Raw genomic sequence first — 14,912 nt, 5'->3', positions numbered from 1 at the left:
TATTTTTGGAAAAAATGACACATCAAAGAGCGGGAGTCAGCTTATAAACGGGTCTACACCAAAATGTGATGATTTTAAACTCTATGAAATCATTGAATTAAACATCTAATACACTTCCCACAGCTCCCATTGGCTGGGAATTGTAAACCGCGGCCACTGGGAGCGGAGGAGCTCTGTGCCTGCGAACGCTCCAGGTAAACAAAATGTCCCAACCTGCCAGTGGCTTACCCTGACGGGCCAGGAGCAAAAGTTTGCCAACCCCTGAAATATAGGGTTGGCTTATGAAAGGGTCGCACGGTTTTTACCATTTTTATTTATTCATCTTGGTGGGGTCGGCTTATAAACGAACCAGCTTATGATCAAGTATATATGGTACTTGACTAATTTATAGTGATCAAAAGCTACACATACTAAAGAGAAGATTTTCAGAAAGAAAAACATTTCATATTTTGAGAATCACAGTAGTAATGTGAGCAGTAGCAGCAATGTCCATACAGGAATAAACGTTATCAGGAAAGAACATGTGTATTGGTTAAAGAAGATACTGGACATTAGGATTCTGTTTTTGTTTACAACTCTGCTTCAGAATTTAGGCCTGGTCTACACATAGAAGTAGCGCCAACATAGCTACAAAAAGAAAAGGAGTACTTGTGGCACCTTAGAGACTAACAAATTTATTTGAGCATAAGCTTTCGTGAGCTACAACTCACTTCATTGGATGAAGTCATCATGCATCCGATGAAGTGAGCTGTAGCTCACGAAAGCTTATGCTCAAATAAATTTGTTAGTCTCTAAGGTGCCACAAAGTACTCCTTTTCTTTTTGCGAATACAGACTAACACGGCTGCTACTCTGAAACCTGTCATTATGCAACATAGCTACATCACACAACTCAACATAAAATTGATTTTTATTGAACAAAACCTTAAATATTTTGAATACATAATTTGTTCTTATCAAAAGATGCATCATGTTTACAGCTAAAGTATTTATTAAACAGAGGGATTAACTACAGTTAATTAATTAAACTGATTATTTCAGGTAAGCCTGGGAAAATTTTCAAATATGCCTTAGTGAAAGTTACCAGAACTTAAGTTCCTATTGCAGAGATGGGCAAACTCCGGCCCAAGGGACCATCCTGCCCAGCCCCTGAGCTCCTGGCTAGGGAGGGTAGCCCCCGGCCCCTCCCCTGCTGTCGCACACAGCCTCAGCGCGCTGCACCACCAGCACTCTGCCCTGCCGCTCCTGCTGTGCAGTGCAGGCGGCGTGGCTGGCTACAGCCAGGCGACGGGGCTGCGAGCGCCTGCTGCTCTGAGCAGCATGGTAAGGGGGAGGGGAGTGGGGGGGTTGGATAAGGGGCAGGGGGTCCCGGGACCAGTCAGGGAGCGGTTGGATAGGCGTGGGAGTCCCAGGGGGAGGGAGGGAGGGCGGGCTGTTAGGGGATGGGGGTGTGGATAGGGGTCGGGGCAGTCAGGGGACAAGGAGCAGGGGAGGTTGGATGGGGCAAAGGTTCAGGGGGGTGTCAGGGGATGGGGAACAAGGGGTGTTGGATAGCCATGGGAGTCCCGGGGGCCTGTCTGGGGGCGGGGGTGTGGACAGGGAGGAGTTGGATAGGGGGTGGAGGCCCAGGAGGTGGTTAGGGGCGGAGGTCCCAAGAAGGGGCAGTCAGGGGACAAGGAGCAGGGGGGTTGGATAGGTCGGGGGCCAGGTTGTTTGGGGAGGCACATCCATCCCTACCTGGCCCTTCATACAGTTTCGCAAAGCCGATGTGACCCTTGGGCCAAAAAGTTTACCCACCCCTGTCCTATTGCCTAAGTTTCTTGACAATGAGACAGTCTTCTAAGTTACTTTGGCTGAGCTACTGTGCCATATTTATGAAGCCTGACCTCAAAAGTTAAAATAAGGGGAAAAACATCTTTTTTTATACAGGTTTCAGAGTAGCAGCCATGTTAGTCTGTATTCACAAAAAGAAAAGGACGACTTGTGGTACCTTAGAGACTAACAAATTTATTTGAGCATAAGCTTTTGTGAGCTACAGCTCACTTCATCGGATGTGAAGTGAGCTGTAGCTCACGAAAGCTTAAGTTTAAATAAATTTGTTCGTCTCTAAGGTGCCATAAGTCGTCCTTTTCTTTTTGCGAATACAGAAAATCAGCCTTTAACTCAGTTTCTGATACAGCCTCATGGATTTAACATATTTTTATCTAAATGTTTTAAGAGATTATAATAAATTTAGGCCTTTACAAATTTTGCATTACATTCAGATTTTAAAACAGATTTTAAAAAAGAAAAATTATAATTTAAACAATCAAAAAATCCAATTTAAATTAAAAAACATTTTTGAAAATCAATTATATTTATCCACCTTGATTTCAGGTTTGCAGCATGATACACCTAAAAGAGGTCTGATTTTTAGAAAGTGTGGCGGACTCACCCTCTGAAAAAATCAGACCCCTATAAGGTGTCTGAAGTTGCATACACTACAAATGAGGCACTGAAAAATTACTAGCCACTTTTGAAAACCCTGGTTGATGTTGCCATTGCAGGAGTAACCAAGACGTAATAGCATCATCAAATACCAGAACTGTACATAAGTTAACTATGAAGGATTGTAGTTATCACATTGAAAACATTTTCATTTCTCAACCTAAAAAGACTTCCACGTCCAAGTCTCTATGTAATGCTTCTCAAGAAGCAGGACAATAAGAACGGTGTTCCGGGAAGATATTATTTTACTGTTTTGGAAAAAAAATAAAATAGAAGATTTTCCAATTGGATCAGCTATGTGTGAGATATATCCAATCATCAGAGTTCAGAACAAATTCAAACCAAAGAAGTTACAGTATGTAACAAAGGCCAAAAATTAGACTCACCTAGCTACTTTGCTCAGGATTGAAAAATTTCAAGCCCTGTGTGATGTAGTCCTAACCACCAGTGTAGACACTGCTAGGTCCACAGAAGAATTCTTCCATCAACCTAGCTACAATCAACAGACCATGGTCGTCAGCAGCAGAGATGCAGTACTGTAGCTGTGCCATTGTAGTACAGACGTATCCTAATCAAGGCCACTAAGAACAAGCAGTTGCAATGCATTTATGAAGATCTTTGACTACCACTCAGACTCTTATCATTCCAGAAGTGCTTTACAAGGCTCTAAACAAAAGATTGCCTAGGACAACAGTTACATAACAAGGCAATAAACGAGGAAGCATGCTTTTATTTCAGAGTTCAAATTAAATGATAAATGGACTCAAAACATGTTGCTTTTAACAGCAAGATCCTCATGATTTTGATTAAATATCTTCAGTGGCCCTAGAACAAACTGATTTTTAAATTTACAATAAAAATATATTACATTTCTAAACTACAGATTATTTTATTTCTTGTATACTTAGTAGAATTTAATGTTTTACCTATAATCTTTGTTTAATTCTATGCCTCTGCAACAACTTGAAAAATTCATATAAACATGCACAAAACATTGTCAGTGGGACCTGGTTCAGCGATCAGAAAATATATTGAGAGACAAACTGCTCATCACCGGGACAGTATTTTTAAACAGAACATTATAGAAGTCGCCCTATTTCAAGGGCACCATTAGATATGAAATGCAACATTTGCTTCTATCACAGAATTCAAAATTACTTTAACTCACACTTTGAAACAGACATTTTAATGTCCTATTTTAAAATTAAATTGGATTTTACAATTCCTCTCACATCACTATCATTTTTTGTTTTTATAACCAGACTGTCCTATTTTTGAAAATTGTTACCCTTGTTTGAGTGAAAACCCACAGAAACAGAGAAACTAACTAGACAAAAAGAAAAGGAGTACTTGTGGCACCTTAGAGACTAACAAATTTATGAGAGCATAAGCTTTCATGAGCTACAGCTCACTTCAGCTCACGAAAGCTTATGCTCTAATAAAATTTGTTAGTCTCTAAGGTGCCACAAGTACTCCTTTTCTTTTTGTGAATACAGACTAACACGGCTGCTACTCTGAAACCTAACTAGACAAAAAATACAAAATGCCACAAATAAAACTGAATAGTGTCATCCCTCACACCAATCTCTTTCAGCTACAGTAATTTTAATAATTTCGTAAAAAAAACAAAAACAAAAAAAAATCTGTATACCCAACACAGCAAGGACACTTTGTAAGAGATTGTTTTGGGCAGATCGTTTACTTACAGTCAGCTTTCTAATAAAGTCAGCAAGATATATCTTATCACTCTTTCTAAAGTAAGCTCTCTAGGATAGACAAAAAGAAAAGGAGTACTTGTGGCACCTTAGAGACTAACAAATTTATGAGAGCATAAGCTTTCATGAGCTACAGCTCACTTCAGCTCACGAAAGCTTATGCTCTAATAAAATTTGTTAGTCTCTAAGGTGCCACAAGTACTCCTTTTCTTTTTGTGAATACAGACTAACACGGCTGCTACTCTGAAACCTAACTAGACAAAAAATACAAAATGCCACAAATAAAACTGAATAGTGTCATCCCTCACACCAATCTCTTTCAGCTACAGTAATTTTAATAATTTCGTAAAAAAAACAAAAACAAAAAAAATCTGTATACCCAACACAGCAAGGACACTTTGTAAGAGATTGTTTTGGGCAGATCGTTTACTTACAGTCAGCTTTCTAATAAAGTCAGCAAGATATATCTTATCACTCTTTCTAAAGTAAGCTCTCTAGGATAGACAAAAAGAAAAGGAGTACTTGTGGCACCTTAGAGACTAACAAATTTATTAGAGCATAAGCTTTCATGAGCTACAGCTCACTTCATCGGATGCATCCAATGAAGTGAGCTGTAGCTCACGAAAGCTTATGCTCTAATAAATTTGTTAGTCTCTAAGGTGCCACAAGTACTCCTTTTCTTTTTGCGAATACAGACTAACACGACTGCTACTCTGAAACAGTCTTTCTTGTTGCTTGTGTATACAATGCCTACCCAATTCCTCGATTAGTGTTCCTAAACATTACCATAACACTCATCTGTGTATTGTATTGATTATTTAATCAGTAGTCTGACCAATACCTACTGTGGAACACTGAGTGTGTTGGTTTCCAAGCCACTTTAACTTAATCCTGCAAAGCCCTATAAATCACTACAGGGCAATCTCTTTACAGGAAGATCATTTCCAAACGCTGGCTTGCCAATAGATGGTTAAGAAGAGTAGGATTAAGTGCAGTCCATTATTAAAATAAATATATTCAAAAAGTAAAAAAGATAACACTCAACAGGAGTCCTTACTAATACAACTTTAAGGCCTAAACTTGCAATATTTGCACCAGAGAGTAAGCCCCAGGTAGGATCATGTAGGCAAAAGCTGCAGGATCAGGGATCCCTAGTTCGGGCAGGGAGGAGGACGGATATACAAACTGCAAGGCCGCCACCCTACAAGGAGACACAGACAGACAGACAGACAGACACACACACACCCGATATCACAGACACGGGCGGGGAGCGGGTCACGCCGCGGGGACCCTGCCAGACAAAGTTCACGCGGAAGGCGGAGGGGGAGGGGGAAAGCAGAGCCCGCACCGCGCCTGCGTCCCTCCCCCAGGAAGCCAGAGGCGCAGCAGGAGCTGGAGCCAGAGCGCCGCGGGGAACTCGCCGCACCCCGCCCCGGCCTCCCTCCCCCGGAGAGTCGATCACACGGTTGGGGGGGGGGGGAAGGGGCGGACTCACCTTCCTACTGCAGCTGCCACCCCCTCCTCCTCCTCAGCACGGACGCGCCCAGCAGCTCCTTCATCTAAGCCCCTCGCGCACGGCCCGGAGACACCGGAGACCCCCGGAGCTGCGCAGCCGCCACGGCCACAGACCAGGAGACAAACACCTCGCACCGCGGCGCCCGCCCCGCCTCCCAGCGATGGCCCCGCCCCCAACGGCCGCACGCACGCACGCACGCGCTCCACCCGCCTCCCACAGCCGCACGGCCTCATTGGCTGGAGAGCGGCGGGCTGGGGTGCGCCCGCCCCGCTCGCCGCCTGTGCTCCCCACCGGCGGAGCGCCTGAGGGAGAGGAGCTCGCTGCGCAGGGAGAAGCGGGGGCTGTGGCGCGTGAGTGGGGGAATGAGGGGCTCCCTTGCTGTTCCCCGCCCGCAGTAATGGCCCCTCTGGCCCGTCGCATCTCTCATGACTAGCCAAGGCTCCCACTCACTGAAACGCAAAAAGAAAAGGAGTACTTGTGGCACCTTAGAGACTAACAAATTTATTAGAGCATAAGCTTTCGTGAGCTACAGCTCACTTCATCGGACTCACTGAAACGGCAGCTCTCTCAAAACGCCCTTGTCTTGGCTAAGCGCCGCTCCCGCCCTGCTCTCGTCGCGTCTGAGCCCTTCTCTTCCACCACCAACTCCTTCTGGCTGGACTGGCCACCGGTTAGATCCTCCTCTGCGCCGCCCCTCGCTCCTGGTGCATCTAGCTGCGTTACACCTCGGCTGCTCTCAGCCCCGCTCCTGCCTGTCGCCTGATCAGTGGAACTGGAGTCAGAGGGCCAGAGTAACCCCAAGCTAGTTTTCACAGCTGATTCCGAGACTGTTGCACAAGGCTATTTTGGGGCTCAGAACTCTTGTTAGCATTTTTGACACAGAGGCATACCCCATCATGGTTGTAAAACAGTCCAGCCGAAGCAGTGATGGGACAAAAGATCAAAGCACTGATACCAGTTAGGAGAGACCTTGGGCAGCCAGAAGGATGGGGATACTCCCAAGTGGAGATGGTCATCAGAGAAAGCAGGCATTAGATTATAGGCCAGCCAAGGACCTACCAGCTTTGCAGATAGGCACTACTTTGAGGATCCAGCTATTAGACCCCAGAAGGAAGGGACTAACAGAGTTGTGAGGGATGCAGTGGTACCCAGCTCATAAAAGTCATTATGCAAGAGGGACAAGTGATTCATAAAAATTCATGACACTTATGAGCCAATAGACATAACACCCAGATCATCACAGAACAGAAAGAGAACCATCCAGAGGCCAACCTCATAGGGAGGAAGAGGACTCCACTAAGAGAGAGTTTGCTACAGTCAGAGACAAGTGACAAGGAGATAGGTCACTCTTGGCATGGTCACCTGTTGAGACCAGATTATCTCAAAGACTGCATAACCAGTAAAGACAAGGCTTCAACTTGGCTATGTGCAGCAATCTCTGGCCAAAAGGACACAGGGTGAGTGTCTGGGCATCAATTATTTGCTTTTAATGTTTATATTAAAATATTTGCAAAATAGGAAAGATGTATCATGATCAATAGAAATGGAGTAAGAGAGCCCATGTTCTCTGGAGAGACTGTTCTTTGTAGACACGGTGGGACCCAGGTAGCAACTGAGCCACACAGACAAAGCAATCCACAGGGTTAAATCTATGTGTTCAGTTTAACGTGCATTCAACTTCACTCTTTGCTAACGAAACACTCCTCTTTTCTCCTCCACTAACTATTGGAGAGTTTCACTCATCCACTTTCAATGAAGGGATCAGTATGTAAACAAGATTTGGGACTCCAGGGTCACATTATCTTATAGTCTTCATATTTTGAAGGGCAGGATAGTGATTAGGTAGGAGGTGCTGGAGTAGAGGGTGGCTAAGGACACAATGTCAGCAAGTGTTTCTTGGACCACCAAAAAGTCAGCAAACAGTTGCCTCTTTAAATCTTTTCCCATCTGCTACAGGTTCACCAAATGCTTCATGTAGTTTGTCATATAGGTGTCCAGCCACTTTTTATCCTCTTGCCTATACTTAACCTGTCTGCCCATATTTATCTTGTATCTCTTTTTTCTGAAACCTATATACTCCAATGCTCTTTTAAATTCAAACAGATCCTCTTTGGTTTTTCTTTTCTTGGCATGTAAACTGGCCAGCTAATCCTCCATTACTGTGGACCGTGCCAAGCTGTGTGCTTGCCTTTCCACAGAAGCATTAAAAACCTCCAGTTTCTAGTCTTTTTACATTGTAGATGTTGTATGTCTTTTAAGGCTTCCTTCCCCACTTGTATTCCACTTTTTGTGCAACCATGTGTTATGGCTGCATGACAAACCAAGCATTTCCACTCTGATTAATAACAGGGGTCCATGTTTCAAATGAACTGGATGGGAAAGACACTTGGGGAATAATGGAATCCAAATTCAGGCAGACTGCAGAACTACCATGCCTTCTGTAGAGGCATAAAGAGGGGGAGTGGCTGAGTGAGGGTGGTCAGTTATGGCAGAATAGGAAGAGAGGTGGACACTTCTGCTGGCCTTATGTGACCTAGATCCATGTTTTTATGAGCACTAATGGCAGCGATCGTAAGAATCCACAAATGACTTCCTCAAACCCTGATGGTTGCATGAAAGTGGCACAGTGGCTAACTGGATGCTTTTAGCAATAAAATGCTGCTTACTGGTTGTAGAAACTCCATCCTTCCTTGAGTCGTCCTCATCCAGCTTGATCAGCAGCTCTGTATCCAAGATTTACCCGGAGAGCTCCTATGAGCCCACAAGCTTTCAGTTCAGGCTTCTGTGTGTGTGTAGTTTTCCTAGATGGCAGGGACCTTCCTCTCCTTCCTGGGGAATCTCGGTGCCTGGGGTTTGCTTGCTGTCCAAGAGCAGATTCAGCTGAGTGGAGGGACACTTTTTCAGTATCTTGTACAACTTTTCATTGAGAAGACAAATGTAGACACCAGCTTTCGACTTTGTTTCTGTCTGTTGCCTTCTTATAATTATATTTGACGGTTTTGATCCTCTGCCAGTACAGGTTGGCAGACCAGGTTAATGCTGAGATCTCTAAGTCTCCAGAATATCTGGTTGAAGACCTGTTTGTTTCTTTGGTAACCATCCAGCCTTCTGGATCTCATCCTTGCTCCATAATGCTAAGAAAGCATTAATGTTGGCCTTTAGCCAACTAGCAGCACATTAATAAGATGCTTGGCTGAGACATACTTTTTAGTTAAATGATGAAAAGATGAAAAAGTTTTAGCAGAAGGTGTTCCCTACATAAATGCCTCACAGCAGAGCACATTGTGAGCAACATTATTTGTATAGGTAGGTGGGTCATAGGCAAGTCAGCCCCTAGGTAGTGTACTGCAAAAAGATGACCAGAGAGGCTACTGCTGCAATGAGCTACTTCTGCAGGATATATCTAGGCAGCAGTGAGAAGACTATTTGCACTTACTGTATTAGCATGGTAGGAAACTTGACCACACTGGCATTAAAAGAACTGAGGCAGGAATGACTGGGACTCAAATTGTGCTTTAGTTCCCACAAAAACAGTAGTCTGAAACATTTAACTCCATTAATAATTGATCAAAGTTCTTTTGTGTAAGAATTCAAGATGTGTATCAGCCTATATAGGAAAAAAAATTGTTACCTTATCTATTGTAAACACATCCATAGACATCCAGGAGGCAATGCAGCTACAATATTTGAATCAAGTCTGCCTGTGGACACGGGACAGAATTGCTCCTGAAAAAGGATGGCTGGAGATGGCACTGCACCACTGGAGTGTGTGCCAATGCAATTATACAAGTTTAATTAGCACTGGTATAATTCTATTGTGTCAACAAGGCCCTTGGAATCTGTTGGAAAAGAGTTGACTGCCTAGCATTTCATAGACATATATTGTGATACATACATGATTTAGCATGATCCCATCAACTCCTGTTATGATATATAGTCATAGGACATTTCTCTTCTGTTCTATAAGGGACAGATACAAGGAAATAAAATCCTGTATTGTCTTACAAACACTACATTGTAGCTATTAGTTTAAAAATATCTTCCTATATCAAATTAGAGAAATTTTAAAAAGGTAAATATTTTTTCTTCCTGATACCACAATACATATTGTCTAGTGATTAGAATACATTCTCCATAATAAATTGTTAAAAATTTCCAGTTATATTTTCTTTTGTTCCCTTCAAATTGGTAAACATATTAACCCTCTTTGTAGCATTTTTTCAAGCCCTTATCTTGATTACTGTAGCCTTTTGCTGGCCTTGTTTAGTGAAGCTTTGGACTGTGCAGGTCAATTCAAATTGCTACTGTTATGATAATCTTCCCAGCCTGTGGTTCTGACCAGCCACCTGTTTGGGTCCCTTCATTGGCTCTCCTTTCTCCATATCAAATACAATCTTCTCATCCTTATGGTTGTGGCCCTATCTGCTTTATTATTGTCACTTGTCACCTCCAAAACTCTGCCAGCAATACCAGACTTTACCATCCATTTATCTGCTTCTCTGAGCGAGTGCCTATGTGCATCCATCCATGCTGCCCCTTATATATACAAAATGCCCTCCTTGTAAAATCTATTACCTTAGTCATTACCTTACCTTTCTCCTTCACATCCTTTCTTAAAACAGATTTCTATTCTGGTGCCTAGTAAACACTGCCAACTGCTAATGTCTAAGGAAGTGTCAAACTGAGATTTCTGCTACTGATCTGCTTATTTGTCTCCATTAACAAACCAAAAATATATACCTACAAACAAGGTAGAATAATAATCAACGATTTTTTAAAAAAAAAATTAAAAAGTGGATTTATTTTTATTTAAATTAGATTTTTTTGATAAAATGCTTTTTGAGGAAAAAACCTATCTAAAGATCATTTTAATTAAGATACGTTATAGCTCAAAGATATCACATAATGGAATAGGGATTATAAATTCTAATTCTATAGTATGAGACAATATATTCATGTAATGTTCAAGAAAAGTTTTGTAAATGAGTTTCAAAAGTTCATGGATTAGGGAACCAATCTTATGAGGTTCCAGGAGCTTCTGTATAGATTATTTAGGTTAATTTTTCTATCTACCCAATGGGACTCAGTGCTCAGTCTAGAAGATACCATCAGAGATGCTTAGTTTTGCAGTTCTCAAACTGTGGATTTGTGTCTTCAGAGATAACATGCTTGTTAACAGCAAAAATGTTTTTAAATAAATAAATAATATATAGAGATGAGAAATAACAGACCTCAACCCTATTGTCCCTCTGCAAATTTGTGTACACGGAGTCAATCGCTTACCTCTCTCTAAGCCCTGGTCTACAGTACGAGGTTAGATCAAATTTAGTTCCGTTAGGTCAATTTTATAAGCAGTGTAGCTACACAGCCAACCCCATTCCGTCAACTTAAAGGGCTCTTAAAATTGACTGATGTACTCCTCCCTGACGAGGGGAGTAGTGATAAAATCTACCTTCTTGGGTCAAATTTGGGGTAGTGCAGATGCATCATTGTGCAATTTGACGATATTGGCCTCCAGGAGCTATCCCAGAGTGCTCCAGTGTGACCACTCTGCACAGCACTTTTAACTCCAGTGCACTAGCCAGGTACACAGGAAAAGCCCTGGGAACTTTTGCATTTCATTTCCTGTTTGGTCAGCATGGCGAGCTCAGCAGCACCGGTGACCTTGCAGTCCCAGAATCACAAACGAGCTCCAGCATGGACCGAATGGGAGACACTGGATCTGATTGCTGTATGGGGAGAAGAATCTGTACAGGGAGAACTCCGATCAAAAGAAGAAATGCTAGTATATATGCCAAAATCGCACAGGGCATGGTGGAGAGAGGCTACACCAGGGACACACAGCAGTGCCGTGTGAAAGTTAAGGAGCTCAGGCAAGCCTACTACAAGACAAAGGAGGCAAACATTCACTCCTGGTCAGAGCCCCATACATGCCGCTTCTATGATCAGCTGCATGCCATTCTAGGGGAGGACCCTACCAGTACCCACCACTGTCCGTGGACACCTGCAAGGAGGGATTTTTACGCAACGGGGAGGAGGATTTTGTGGATGAGGAAGAGGAGGAGGAGGAGAATGTGCAGCAGACAAGTGGAGAATCCATTCTCCCCGGCAACTAGGACCTTCCCATCACCCTGGAGCCAATACCCTCCCAAGGCAGGTTCCCGGACCCTGAAGGCAGAGGAGGCACCTCTGGTGAGTGCACATTTGTAACTACAGTACAGGCAGCCGCATAGCTGGTGGAGGGAACAGGGGGAGCGATCCAAAAAAAAGGCGCCATCTGCTGCAGCGCTTTTACTCACCCGGCGGCAGGCCCTCATTTGCTCTGGGTGTCTTCGGTGGCACTGAAGGGCCCACCGCTGAGGTGCCGCCAAAGACCCGGAGCAAGTGAAGGTCCCGCCGCCAAGGTGCCGCCGAAAACCCAGAGCACCTTTTTTTTGGATCACTCCCCCTGTTCCCTCAACAGGGGAAAATTTAAAAGGTGCCAAGACATTGACAAGGTGCCACTTGTGCTCAGTGGGGGAGCGGCCGCGGCTCTGCACCCCCCCCCCCCCAGCTACACCACTGACTACAGGGGTTAAAAGCAATTGTGTTTAATATTTGATTTGCCCTGAAGAATTGGGGTGCATTCACGGCCAGTACAGCTACTGGAAAAGTCTGTTCACATGTCTGAGGATGAAGCAGGAATCCTCCAGGGACATCTCCATGAAGCTCTCCTGGAGGTACTCCGAAAGCCTTTGCAGAAGGCTTCTGGGGAGGGCTGCCTTATTTCGTCCTCCACGGTAGGACACTTTACCATGCCAAGCCAGTAGTCTGGAATCATTGCATCACAAAGCATGGTAGCGAATGGTCCTCGGTTTTGGTTGCATTCATGCAACATTTGGTCTTTATCTTTTTGTGTCAGCCTCAGGAGAGTGGTGATATCATTCATGGTCACCTGGTTGAACTAGGGGAATTTTTGTAAGGGAACAGTAAAAGGACCCTGTTCATGCTGGGCTGTTTGGCTAAAAGGGATCACGCTTGGCTAAAAGGGATCATCCCGGAGAATAGCCACGCGGTGTGGGGAGCGGTGTGCTTCACATCTAACCCAAAACCGCAGCCCCTCCTTTTAAACGGCAAACCCAACCGGCATTGCTTGCTATGGGAAAGGAGGGCACTGCAGTTTGAAACCATTCCCACATGTTATGAGGGCGGAAGAAGCCAATTCCGCATACGCTTTGGCTTACCATGGCTGCCTGGAAACTGAATTCTGTTGCTCAGCTGTGTGTGATGTGTCACTATACTGGCGGGCGCTCAATATATAAGGCAAAATGCGACCTTGTAGCTAAAGCACATGTGCTGTCTGCTGTGAATTGCTTGATTCACTGTGAAAGAGTCTCTCTTTTGTTCTCAGAAATGTATCTTCTTAAATTTTACTCTCCCTTTTTATCCCCCCTGCAGGTGCAAATGTTTCTATGCTCCCCTGATCAGCTCCGGCCCTGAGGTTATGGCAGATTAGAAAGCAAAAAAAACAACACTCGCAATAACATGTTTTCCGAGCTCATGAAGTCATTCTGCAATGATAGGGCACAGCTGAATGGATGGAGGCATTTGGTGGCAGAGGCCGGGAAAGCATTCAGTGAGCATGATCAGAACACACAGGAGGAGATGCTGAGGCTAATGGGGGAGCAAACGGACATGATCAGGCATCTGGTGGAGCTGCAGGAAAGGCAACAAGAGCACAGACTGCTGCATCCATTGTTTAACCTCCTGCCCTCCTCACCAAGTTCCATATCCTCCTCACCCAGATGCCCAAGAATGTGGGGGGGGAGGCTCCAGGCACCCCACCACTCCACTCCAGAGAATGGCCCAAGCAACAGAAGGCTGTCATTCAAACAGCTTTGATTTGTAGTGTACCTACAATAAGCAATGTGGCCTTGTCCTTCCCTCCTCCACAACCCCGTCCAGGCTACCTTGTCAGTGATCTCCCTTTTTTTTTTAATAATAAATATTGCATGGATTCAAAACAATAGGGACTTTATTTCCTTTGCCAGCTGTGGTCGAAGGGGGGAGGCGGATTGGCTTAAAGGGAAGTAAAGTCAACAAAGGGAGCGGTTTTTTTCTCAAGGAGAAACACACAACTGTCACACTGTAGCCTGGCCAGTCCTGAAACTGTTTTTCAAAGCCTCTCTGATGTGCAGTGCACCTAGCTGTGCTCTTCTAATCACCCTGGTGTCTGGCTGTTCAAAACTGGCCACCGGGCGATTTGCCTCAACCTCCCAACCCGACATAAATGTCTCCCCCTTACTCTCACATATATTATGGAGCACACAGCAAGCAGCAATAACCATGGGAATATTGGTTGCGCTGAGGTCTAACCTAGTCAGCAAACAGTGCCAGCGAGCTTTTAAACGTCCAAAGGCACATTCTACCACCATTCTGCACGTGCTCAGCCTATAGTTGAACTGCTTCTTACTACTGTCCAGGCTGCCTGTGTACGGCTTCATGAGCCATGGGAGCAAGGGGTAGGCTGGGTCCCTAAGGATAACTATTGGCATTTCAACATCCCCAGTGGTAATTTTCTGATCTGGTAAGTTGTCCCTTCTTGCAGCTGTTTGAACAACCCGGTGTTCCTAAAGATGCGAGCGTCATGCAGCTTTCCCAGCCATTCCACGTTGATGTCGGTGAAACGTCCCTTATGATCCATCAGTGCTTGCAGCACCATTGACAAGTACCCCTTGCGATTTATGTACTGGTTAGCAAGGTGGTCCGATGCCAAGATAGGGATATGCGTTCCATCTGTCGTCCCACCACAGTTAGGGAACTCCATTGCAGCAAAGCCATCCACTATGACCTGCACATTTCCCAGAGTCACTACCCTTGCTAGCAGAAGGTCACTGATTGCCTTGGCTACTTGGATCACAGCAACCCCCACAGTAGATTTGCCCAGTCCGAATTTATTCTCGACTGACCAGTAGCAGTCAGGCGTTGCAAGTTTCCACAGGGCTATCGCCACTCGCTTCTCAACTGTCAGGGCAGGTCTCATCTTGGTATTCCTGCGCTTTGGGGCAGGGGAAAGCAACTCGCAAAGTTCCATGAAAGTGGCCTTATGCATGCGAAAGTTTCGCAGCCACTGGGAATCATCCCATACCTGCAACACTATGCGGTCCCATCAGTCTGTGCTTGTTTGCCGGGCCCAGAATCGGCGTTCCACTATAT

At 44.6% G+C, this 14,912-nt stretch overlaps 1 protein-coding gene across 8 annotated transcripts in view; it reads right to left on the bottom strand.

Annotated features, from left to right (window-relative positions):
* PALS1 (protein associated with LIN7 1, MAGUK family member) overlaps nt 1-6,491 on the bottom strand; it is a 157,909-nt gene extending 151,418 nt beyond the window's left edge. For 2 of the 8 annotated variants that reach the window (XM_038405028.1, XM_038405033.1), the window contains exon 1: nt 5,697-5,895. The gene's annotated coding sequence lies outside the window, so the exon portion shown is untranslated. Of the gene's footprint in view, nt 1-5,696; nt 5,944-6,268 lie in introns of those variants that run through there. The other 6 variants (XM_043517395.1, XM_038405030.2, XM_038405034.2 and 3 more) reach the window with 6 other exon arrangements.
* Between the last annotated feature and the right edge of the window lie 8,421 nt (nt 6,492-14,912).

The sequence above is a fragment of the Dermochelys coriacea genome, chromosome 6 (genome assembly GCF_009764565.3).
Source record: "Dermochelys coriacea isolate rDerCor1 chromosome 6, rDerCor1.pri.v4, whole genome shotgun sequence".
Taxonomy (NCBI): Eukaryota; Metazoa; Chordata; order Testudines; family Dermochelyidae; genus Dermochelys; species Dermochelys coriacea.
The sequence above is the reverse complement of the archived record's forward strand: the minus strand, read 5'-3'. Positions and strand labels throughout refer to the sequence as shown.